This window comes from Gorilla gorilla, chromosome 11, assembly GCF_029281585.2.
Source record: "Gorilla gorilla gorilla isolate KB3781 chromosome 11, NHGRI_mGorGor1-v2.1_pri, whole genome shotgun sequence".
Classification (NCBI taxonomy): domain Eukaryota; kingdom Metazoa; phylum Chordata; class Mammalia; order Primates; family Hominidae; genus Gorilla; species Gorilla gorilla.
In genome coordinates, this window is record NC_073235.2 from 80,601,375 (window position 1) to 80,613,124 (window position 11,750).

Here is an 11,750-nt window from a genome sequence, read left to right on the forward strand (position 1 = left end):
TTTCTGCCAGGTGGTTAATCTAAACAGTGTAAAAGTAACAGTTATAGAAAGGAGCTCTCTACCTCCTACCTGAGTCCATTGCATCTTTGGTTAATCTTCACAATTGAGATAAGATCCTATTTCCTACAGTTTTCCCCTGTTAAAGTATTTCACTGGGCTTTCTAGGAGAGCTTGAATCTGTCACATGGTAGCTATCATATACCTGGCCAGCCCTCCACATTATCTGTTCAGATTAAATGATCCCGGTTTCTCCCTTCTACCAGTCAGGCAGCCAGTCCCAGCAAACAGTTGTGGTAAGAGTAAGGTTCCTTATCTAGATGTATTTCTTTGAAGCCTAGTATAAATTCTAAAGAGATCGTATGATACCTATCTACCTACAAAACACTTTGCTTTTTCAGTACAACCTGTTGTTTTGTTTTCTTTCCCAATTGCATGTCTCAGTAAACAATGCTTACTTCAGCTTCAGAGTGCATTTCATCTTAATCCTCTCAGTTATTTAGCCTTGGTCCTGTCTTCCTATCTTTTGCAGTTGATCCCTAAAGCTGTATTTTAAAAGCCAGAATTTTAGATTTTTCTTAGAATGAGGAAATTCTAGAACCTAAAAACTTGCATTTATTAATCTAGTTGTTTATGTCTTCACCTTAATGTTTACTTCTCAGATGCACTTTGAGTATAACAACATAATATATAAATACTTGGATGCCCAGCAAATGTTAGTTATTAAAACTGCCAACACAGTGAAGTTTTATTAGTATATATTTCTTTAAAAATTTTTTTAAATAATAAGCAATACATCTCAATAAACCTCTCAACTATGTGGTTAAAATAAGAAATAACATTTAAAATAAGCTTGATTAAAGCCTTCTTATAAATTCATTAACTGAGGTCTTGTATGGTAGATTACTGAAAGCAGCTGTCAAATTTGCTGCTTCTAAAGCAACATGTTCCAAACTATGTTCCTTGAAATACTAGAAAGAATTTTTCAAGGTTAAATACATTTAGAAAATGTTCAGTATTTTTAGTTTCACAGGTTTCATCTACCGTAGATAAAAAGGTAGTGAAAAATACCCAGGAAATTATTACTCTAAAATTTTAGCTTTCTCTGAATTTTGTTCTCTCTTAATTGGGATCCTATTCAGTATGAATGAATCCATGGAAAGTAGAAATAAGGGACTTTACCACTAGGTGGTGATAAACATTGGTGATAAAGTGCAGCATTCCAATCTTAATTTAAGACACTGAGACGGAAATGATGGTGTTTGAAATGCCTAAAACTGCGGTTCTTTTTGTTTGTTTGTTTGTTTGTTTGTGACAGAGTTTCACTCTTGTTGCCCAGGCTGGAGTACAATGGTGCGATCTCAGCTCACCACAACCTCCACCTCCCGGGTTCAAGCGATTCTGCTGCCTCAGCCTTCTGAGCAGCTGGGATTACAGGCACGTGCCACCACGCCCAGCTGATTTTGTATTTTTAGTAGAGACAGTTTCTCCATGTTGGTCAGGCTGGTCTCAAACTCCTGACCTCAGGTGACCCGCCCACCTCGGCCTCCAAAGTGCTGGGATTACAGGCGTGAACCACTGCACCCGGCCAAAACTGTGGTTCTTAAACTTTGGTGTCCACAAGAATCACCATGAGTGTTTGTTTAAAATGTAGGTATACTGGTCCTGCAGGTTTGGGGTGAGTTTTTGAACAAGCTGTGGTTATGATGGGGTGGTCAGTGGCATTCACTTTGGAATATACTGGCCCAAAGAGATTTCATATGTTGGACCTTAGGTTGGACTGTTGTAAAAGTAAGGCATCGAGAAGTTGTTTCCTAGTCTTTTTACCTTGGGCATTTTTTAGAATTAAGCATCTGGTTTTTCCTCAGTTAATATCAGTAAATATGAATTGCATTAAGAAATTGAAGAACACAGTCTCACAAACAACAAATAATAGGCCATCTTTTTTTACGTTAGTGAATATTTTTTGATGTTTGTAAAGGATGGTAATTGTTTATGCCATTCAAAGCTTTTACCTAATATTTTTATTTACATTTATTTTTAAGTGAATTGTCTAAGTAAATTACCAAAGATTGGGGTTCTGAAGAAGTACGTAGGTAAATGTTATTTGTTTTAAATGACAAAGGAGTATGAAGGAGATGTAATTATCATTGTCAAAAAAACTGAAATAGAATAATCAAAAGGGTACAGAAATACCTCTGTGTGTATGTGAGTGTTCTTATAATCGTAAGATGAATCTTCTTGTAAAACGAATGCTTTTTTGATGTACCCAAAAACCTTTTGATTTATAGGTACATTGTAACTTTCAATAGCTTTAATAAATACTAAAGCTAAAAATCAGTGAGGGCAAGAACAAGTGAAATCTATTGCCTTTTCACCTAGAGGTATGCCGCATGCAGGTTTTGTTCCATATGTGGATGGTAAGCGCTATTAAAAATCAGGGCAGTTATTTTTACATATGATTTCAGTAAAGAGAAAACAAAAATGGTCATCTTTATTAGACAAGAAGTTCCATTTTAATACTTGAATTCTAATAAATGGATTGCATTATTTCCTTTTCTAGAAACAGTAGCTCAAGAACACGTGGATCCTGGGAACTGAAGGTATGGTATTGATAGGAGATCAGACAGAAATATTCAGTTAAAATATCAAGTTGTAGTTCATTCATTACAATGGCCATGCTTTGACTTTATTTAAGGTAGAAAAGTCTTGTCCTTAGTAGAAAATGCAGCTCCCACTATACTTTGAGAAAGTTACGAGGCCCTGTGAAAATTTATCTGAGTAATTATCAGAGAAAAAGGGAGTTCTGTGACTGTCATATATGAATTGAAGACAGTATCTGGATGTCAAGGTCCATGTGAGCTAGCTAACCTAGGCTTTACCACCGTGGGACTCTTAGAAACTGCCTGTCTGACCAAAATGCTGCAGAAGTGGCAGAAGGAAGGCATCGGGAGACCATTTTTAAACAGTTGTTTGTATATGAGGTACAAAACTCAAGAACTGTGTGAAAAGGCAAGTACCAGTACTGTTTTCTACAGAAACTGGGGGAAATACTGAGCACAGAAGAATAACCAAAGTGCTTCCCACCAATAACTTCTGTGAAACTACGTTCTCTGAATTTTTCTCCAAATTCTTTTCTGATTTTGTAAGTAATGATGTTACAACTAATTTTTTTGCTCATATATTATTAATATTTTCTAGCATTAACAAGACATAGGTAATAGCATTCATTAGCTCAGAGTTTTTAAGGGTTTTGTTTGCTTGCTTGCTCTGTTTTTTTGTTTTTTTTTATGCCAGAAAAAAAAATTAAAGTCATCTACTTTAAAGTTATATACTAATTTACTAGAAGTTCTGATATATAAAAATATGTAATTTCATTTTTTTCTCTCTTTGTCAACAAAGCCTATCTGGGCCTGGCGCAGTGGCTGACGCCTGTAATCTCAGCACTGTGGGAGGCTGAGGTGGGCGGATCACTTGAGGTCAGGAGTTTGAGACCAGCCTGGTCAACATGGTAAATCCCTGTCTCTACTACAAAAAAATTACCCAGGCATGGTGGCAGTCACCTGTAATCCCAGCTACTAAGGAGGCTGAGGCAAGAGAATCTCTTGGAGTAATCCCAGCTATGAAGGAGGCTGACGCGGAGGTTGCAGTGAGCCAAGATTTCGCCACTGCACTCCAGCCTGGGTGACAGAGCAAGACTCCATCTCAAAAATAAATTTAAAATAAAACAAAGCCTATCCATTGTGTTGGGTTTTGGCCCTAGGAGATAATTTTAACATTTTTATATCATTGCCCCACTGGCACAAAACTCTTCCTCCCTCTTCTATATTAGTACATTCGTAACTTAATACAAGTGCCAGCGTGACCATTTTGAAGAGGGTAGAGAAGAAGATTTTAATCTGTTACTTAAAGGACTGACTTTAGAAACAATCTACAATAGTTGCTGAGAGCACTGGACAGGGGAGCTGCTTTGGCAATATCAAGATTGAGCCAACAGTGGCAAAAAAAGAGTGTACTAGGAAAGATAGCACCTACCTTTGGTTTATCATCACCAACTCCTACCAGGATTCATCTACCATTAGGTACCATCTTGGCTTTTTTATTTCACCAGAAATTCCTAACAGGACTCATCTCCTACTACTTTTAGCCTAAATCTGGGAATCATAGGCAATAAGGAGTCTATACCAGGTACTGTAATGTAGTCCCTACAGTCTTATTTTACTATGATAACTCAAAGGAGGTATTTCACACACAAAAAAAAATCGGAAGTAAATCTCCCTTACATCATCCTTAAAGATTAGCAATGTGCCTGGAATATCCAGCTTCTACTTAATAGCTTTTAGCTATTTGTAGCAGGAATTTATCATGTCTTCTAGATCTTGTTGATATTATTAGCCTTTAGTTCCCCAAAAATGAGTTTCATATGTGGTACCCACATGGCCTTTTTGGATCTGTTTTCTCATCTAGAAAATAAGAAAGATAATAATTATTAGTGTAAATACAAGCCTCTGCAAACCCTCGTCTCTCAGGGTTCTACAGAAACATCCTGGAAAACATTAAGTAGGAAGAAAATTTATATCAATCATAGAAACTTAGGTTAAGATTAGTGGAAACTAGAAAGAATTTCTACTAAATAGAAATTCAGTTGAATCCCAGTAAGGGGTAGGATTTTAAAAAATGGCTGACTCCAATTCTACATTGGAACATGCTGTTAATAAAACAAGATGACAGCCGGGTGTGATGGCTCACGCCTGTAATCCCAGCACTTTGGGAGGCCGAGGTGGGCAGATCACGAGGTCAGGAGATCGAGACCATCCTGGTTAACACGGTGAAACCCTGTCTGTACTAAAAATACAAAAAATTAGCCAGGTGTGGTGGCAGGTGCCTGTAGTCCCAGCTACTTGGGAGGCTGAGGCAGGAGAAAGGCGTAAACCCAGGAGGCGGAACTTGCAGTGAGCCGAGATCACGCCACTGCACTCCAGCCTGAGCGACAGAGCGAGACTCCGTCTCAAACAAACAAAAACAAATAAAACAAGATGACACCTTAGCCTCCCATCTTCTGACACTCCTTATTAACCTATGTATGAGAAGGCTATACTATTAATTTGAGACAGCTATTGAGAGTCTTGTCATAATAGGCTTCTTTCTGCATTCCTTCACTAGTGGCCCTGAAGCTGCACTATGTTGGAGGTTTCCTTGACTAAGAGAACCACATGCGGCATTCAGCTCAGTAGGGGAGTCATAAAAGATCCCGCCTCTGACCAGAAGAGTATGAATGACAAAGGTGACATAACCAGCACAGAAAGATGTCTTAGCCTCTGCACATTAGCTGATTTAAAATACTTATGTAGATAGGGGTTGAGGTCGGGGGGGGGTGCGGAATGTTCTTTTCAGCTTCTTTGCCCTGAGAACTTTGATCTTATTGCAAGGAAGTCCCTTACCCTCTTCTACCCTAGATCTGACGGACCTCCTGGGATTTCCTGGGGAAATGAAATGAGTCTAACACCTTTGACCACCTGCTGGATATTATATCAGCACTTACTTAAGTAAACTGTGGAAGAGCTGAAAGCAGTATTCAGAGTCTGACAGTTCTCTGCAATCGGCCTAGATAAACTCATTGTGAAATAAGTAACTAAATGGGCAAAAGATTTGAACAAGCACTTCACAAAAGAAGACCAAGAAGAGGGCAGGGTTTTTTGTTTGGGGAGTTTTATTTAGTTTTGTTTTGGGATTGTTTTGTTTTGGCAGGGGACAGGAGGAGTGGATAGATTCATTTTGTAAAGAAATATTAAAATATTCTTTTTAATTTGATAGTTAACATAAGCTTAAGAATCTTTTAAAACTCAGAATGTTCAGCCGTATTAGTCATCAATGAACTGCTCATTAAAACTACAATAAGCTACCCTAACAGTGGTATGAACAGCAAGAATTAAAATGTTGACAATACCAAGTACTGGTGACAGTGTGAAGCAACAAGAACTGCTGATGCAAATTGGCTCAACCGCTCGGGAAAATGTTCAACAGTTTCTACTAAAGTTGAACATATGTATACCCTCAACTCAGCAATTCCACTTCTAAGCATATATCCAACAAAGATGTGTACATATATGTACCAAAAGACACATACAAAAACATTCTTGGTATTATAATAGCCCCAAAGTGGAAACAACCCCAATGTCCATGAACAGAATGCATATGACACTCTGTAGCAAGGAAATGAATGCATATGACACTCTATAGCAAGGAAATGAGCTAACTTGCTACACTTACAATGATTTGAAGGAATCTCACAAACATAATGTTGAACAAAAGCAACCAGCCAACAAAAGATGTGCTGTAGGATTCCCAGTTACAGAGTTCAAAAACAAGCAAAACATATCTTTGAGCAGAATGGAATGGGGGAGTTCACAAAGGGAGTAATGGTGTGCTGGTGGTCTTGTTTTTCTTGACCAGGATGGGGATAACTGATCGTTTTTGAGCTGTACTCTATGGAGTATGCATTTTTTATTTATCTTATACTTCAATTAAAGTTTTTCTTTCTTAGTGAATAAAGCAAAAATCAGCATGAGGCTGGTGAAACAGACAGTTCTGCAGAATGAGAGAAGAGCAATGTCCTGAAGCATTTAGAAAGAAGGACTTTGTTCTTCCAGTGCTTATAGAACAAGAAATATTAGAAAATATCTGCTTTTGCTTCCCCTGTGGTGCAGCAGGGTATTATGATGGCAAGAGGGCAGGAAAATAAGAGTGAGAAAAGAAAGGGAGAAGCTAAATTAATACTTGAGTCAGAAATAGTAAATAGTCATAGCACTAAAGAAAATTGAATCCATGATGAACAGTGAATACTGAACTACTTTTCAGAATCCTGTGGGTTCTCATGAGTCCACAAAGCGAAGATGGAGGGAAGTTCCCCCACTTTTTGTTCATTATCCAGATCAGAACTGCTTTCATCAATGTTATATATTGTGCTTTAAAAGCTTTCTTTTAAAGGATTCTCTGCAGCTTAAATAAGTTAGGATGAACAAAAAGCGCCAGAGCAAAAGATAAAAAGCACCCTCCGACGAATATAGTAAGAGAAAAAGTGCAGATCAAAAAGCCTGATTACAGAGATTTATCCTTTGACTAATAGATGTTCCCAATAAACAATAACTCGTTTTAATAGAAGAAACATGGTTGATCTAAAAAATTTTAAAAGTCACAAGACTGAAGATCCTCTTCTACACATTTTAAATGCCATCTGGAATGGAGCAATGTCTGTAGTTTTGTAGCCCAAGATTTCTCTACTCATCCAAATTGTAAAGGTAACAAACATTCTGTGATATACAATGTACTGCTCATTTGCCCTTTCTGGAAAAAAATTAATCACCACACTCCCAAAATGAATCAAAATTAAGAATAAAAGAAAGAGGAAAGAAAGGCTAGTCGGTGAGTATTGAAATCATCACTGAAACTATTAGAATAATGAAGGTAATTGTAAATTTCATTTTTTAAAAAAAGTTTTATTATATGACTTATCTATTCCGAAATTTTTCAGTGGGATTTATAACCCTAGGTTAAGTTAATGAAGGCCAAGAAGGAATGGCAGTTTATTTTTTTGGGGGGATGGAGGTGGGTGAGGGGTAAAATCCTTCTCTTTTGTAAAGAAATATTAAAATTCATTCTTTTTTTACTTTGATAATTAAATGTAAGATTAAGAATCTTTTGAAGTCTGTTAAGGTGGTTAATAATAAAATTAATAACAGAATGTCTCCTCTTCAAATTATTGAACAATACAAAAGTGAAATTGTGTGTATGACAAAAGTAAAAAAAAAAAAAAAAGCACGTAAGACCAAAACTGTTTAAACTGTTTAAATTCTAAAAACAAAATGAAATTATTTCCTTCGTTCAAGAGACTTACCTTTAAATCCAGTTTTGTCACACACACTTAACACAAAAAGTATCTCAGAGTACAATTTAAGGAGAAGTTATAAGGCTAAATAACAGAAGCATAGTCACTGACAAAATTACAATTAGTAAAAACAACAGACCCTGACGCTTACATGCGGGCTCATATAGGATTAAATTGTGAAATTACAAAGTACTTTATATATATTTGATATATAAAATATATATTTTGTATATAATATATATTTTTATATAATATATATTTTATATAATATATAATATATATTATATATATACTTTTATATATTACAATGTGAAAGTACAAAGTACACTTTACAATAGTGTAGGGATTGTGATGGAAACCTTAACATGTTCTGTGAACCATCACAACACAAATCAAATATGGAGAGAAATTATCCGCAAGAAATGAAAAATAAAATTAATATGTATAGGAAAAAATATATATCTTTTCTCAAATGGAATAGTTTACAAATTGATCAGAAAGCAATGCCGAATGACAAAAGCAGCATAGAGGACCCAGAAAGATCTGTTAGCTTTCTGCACATCAGCTGATTTACAGTATTTATAGCAGGATAAACGAAACACCTCCAACATGTTCTTTCCAGCCTCTCTGTTTGAAATACTTTGGTCTGATTGCAAGGACACCTCTTACTCTCTTCTACCCTAAGCTTAGATCCTATAGGCTGCCTTGGATTCCTGGAGGAATGAAATGGTTCCGACATTCAGTGCTCACCTGCTGTACGTTACTTCAGCATCTGAATGGCCTGTAATAGCGGAAAGCAATCCTCAGAGCCTGACAGTTTCCCTGCATTGCATTTTAAAGGGCAAAAGTTATACATGGTAATAAAACATTAAAAATTTTAATAATTAAATCACAATCATGTGAAAAATAATTTAGAAGCCTCCTAAACGGTTGTTTTGTCAAAAAGATCCAGTAAAATTGAGTGAAAACAAAATGGCAAATAAAAATTAGAGGATGTGTTTAAAGCTATGCTGAAAGGAAAACTGATAGCCACTATTATTTAGAACATGAAAATGAACGAATTAGACATGTAACACAAGGGAAAAAAGTAACAATATGGATAAGACTAGAAATAAATCAGAGGAAAGCAAATAGGCAACCTCCTGGCAAATGCATTCTCTAAAAAAATCAAAATCAGAAATAATAAAGTTAATGAAAAACATTATTAAAAAATAAATGCCATCCTTAATTATTTTAATTTAAATATTTGCTATGAAATATTCAGTACACGAGTTTAGAAAACCCACTCAAGAATTACAAAATTCAAACAGGTCAATAACCAAAGAAAAAAATTGATGTAGTAACCAATGAATTGTATCTCCTCAAATGAGTCCTGATCACTCTGCATTCTCCCAAACTTTTAAGAAGCACATTATTCCTATGTTATATAAATTTTCTCTGGCAGACAGAAAAAGGTGAGTGTACACCACATTAAATTTTGTGCAGTTACTGTTACCCTGACACCAAAACATTGAAAAGACAAAAATCAAAGCTATAAATTGTTCTTTAACCTATGAATATGGATGCAAACAAACCTAAATAAAATATTAGTAGTACAAATCATGTGTTCAAAGAACAACATACCATTGCTAAGTAGGGTTTATCCTTTGATGAAAGAGCAGTTCCCATTGGGGGGAGAAAAACCATTAATACACATTTTTTTTCGGGGACAGGGTCTCACTTTGTTGCCCAGGCTGCTCTTGAACTCTAATACACATCTCAATAGATCCACAATGAGATCTGTTTGCCCAAATTGGTTACTTGTCCATTCTTATGATCATATGAATGTCATGGACTCTTTGGATTATTCATGATTAGTCTGAAACAATCACTAGCTGGAAGGATGGGACTAGCCTGAGTTGTTTAAATGAATCAGTGTCTAGCCTTGTTCCCAACTGCATGACTGCAATATAATGGGGAAGGTATGGAAAACATGTCGGTAAGGCAAACACAATGTCTAAAACTGCTTCTTAGCTAGATTTATTGCCAGGCACTGGGTGAGTGGCTTTATATGTATCTCAAAACTCTATGGTGTAAGTACTATTTTTCCTATTTTATCAACAAGAAGCTGAAGTACACTCAGAGAAATAAAGTAACTTGCTCAAGCAACAGCCAGCAAATGGAAAAGCTGGCCTTCAGATACAGGCAACTTAAAATTGATGCCCATTCTCTCAACCACTACACTAAATATCAATGGCCATAATGAAGATTACAGATGTTACCACATGCACACACTAATCAAATATTATGTAACACCAAATCCTTCCAAAACTATGGGATAGAATGGAAATCATGCTTACTCTTTACAGAAAGCAAGCAGAATACAAAATTGCATATAATGTAGTTAATGATTTTTTTAAGCTAGAATGAATTTGAAAGAGCCATATGGGTGTATTTGCTTTTCACTATTTTCCATTTTTCCTTGGTGAACATTTGTACTTTTAAAAAAAAGATCTAAAAAGGGCCAGGCACAGTGTCTCATGCCTGTAATCCCAGCACTTTGGGAGGCCAAGGCGGGTGGATCATCTGAGGTCAGGAGTTTGAGACCAGCCTGACCAACATGGTGAAACCCCGTCTCTACTAAAAAGACAAAAAAAAAAAAAAAAAAAAATTAGCCAGGCGTGGTGGCACATGCTTGTAATCCCAGCTACTTGGGAGGCTAAGGCAGGAGAATCGCTTGAACCCGGGAGGTGGAGGTTGCGGTGAGCCGAGATCACGCCATTGCACTCCAGCCTGGGTGACAGAACGAGACTCCATCTCAAAAAAAAAATTTTTTTTTTTAAATATACTGTATACCCTACTAGATTATAAAGTTTTTATGAGCAAAGCCTGTGTTTTATTTTTGTAACCTCAAACACAGCTATGCACCTTACACATAACAGGCACAAAATAAATTTTTATCCATTTGGATTACAGCATGAAGGATTCCTATGTATGTCTCCTGCAGAGATTCTGTAAACAAGTGTGTATTCTCTATAGATATTGCAATAGTTGTTTAGGTACTATCTTTTCAAACTGAAGTTTTACTTAGGCTTATTTTTAAAGATTATGCTAATTTTTATTTTAATGTTGTGTTTTTGTTGTTTGTACAATTTTACTAGTGCCTAGTTCACAGTCCAAATACAAATCTAGGTGATTTTTGAATAATAGATGATACTTGTTAAACTCTTACTATATCACTACTGTTCCAAGCACTGTGAGATATTTTCCCATTTAGCCATCTAACAGTTCTGTGAAATTAATACTGTGAAGCACAGGGAGGTTAAATGACTTCTGACAGGACACATAGCAAATAAGTAATGGAGCTGGGATTCGCGCTCAAGAAATATGACTCCATGGCCTCACTTAAGTTCACACACTGTGATACTTTGGTTTCTCTTCAGATCATATAAATCTTTTGCCTTTTACTGAAGATTTCCGTGGAGGGAACAGTCTTTACCCAATTTTTTGAGGCCTCTTGTTTAAGGATTTTTTTTTTTAAGTTTACACGCTGTTTAATTCAACCACTGTTCTGGGTTTTATTTGTTTGTTTTTGAAGAAGGAAGTATAAAATCTTTATGTTATAAATAGACCATGTAATTGTGAAAAAATTTTATTCCATTGTATGACTCCTTGAAAGAATGAGGTGGAAGGATAAAGTAAGAAAAGTATAACTGAGATGAGAAGTGAAAGCAAGAGAAAAGGATTACAGATGACAGAATAAAGAGGGTGATTCAGTGACTTTGGGGTCAAAGTGTTGGTTCCTTTTTCACCTTGGTTATACAAGTTTATTCAACAATAATATATTGAACATGTATGTACTAGCTGCCAAGGACATAATGGTGAAGAG

General features: G+C 36.0%; 1 pseudogene; it reads left to right on the forward strand.

Moving 5' to 3' along the window:
• The first annotated feature begins 11,284 nt into the window (after positions 1 to 11,284).
• LOC115933923 (uncharacterized) lies at positions 11,285 to 11,390 on the forward strand (annotated as a pseudogene).
• The last annotated feature ends 360 nt before the right edge of the window (positions 11,391 to 11,750 follow it).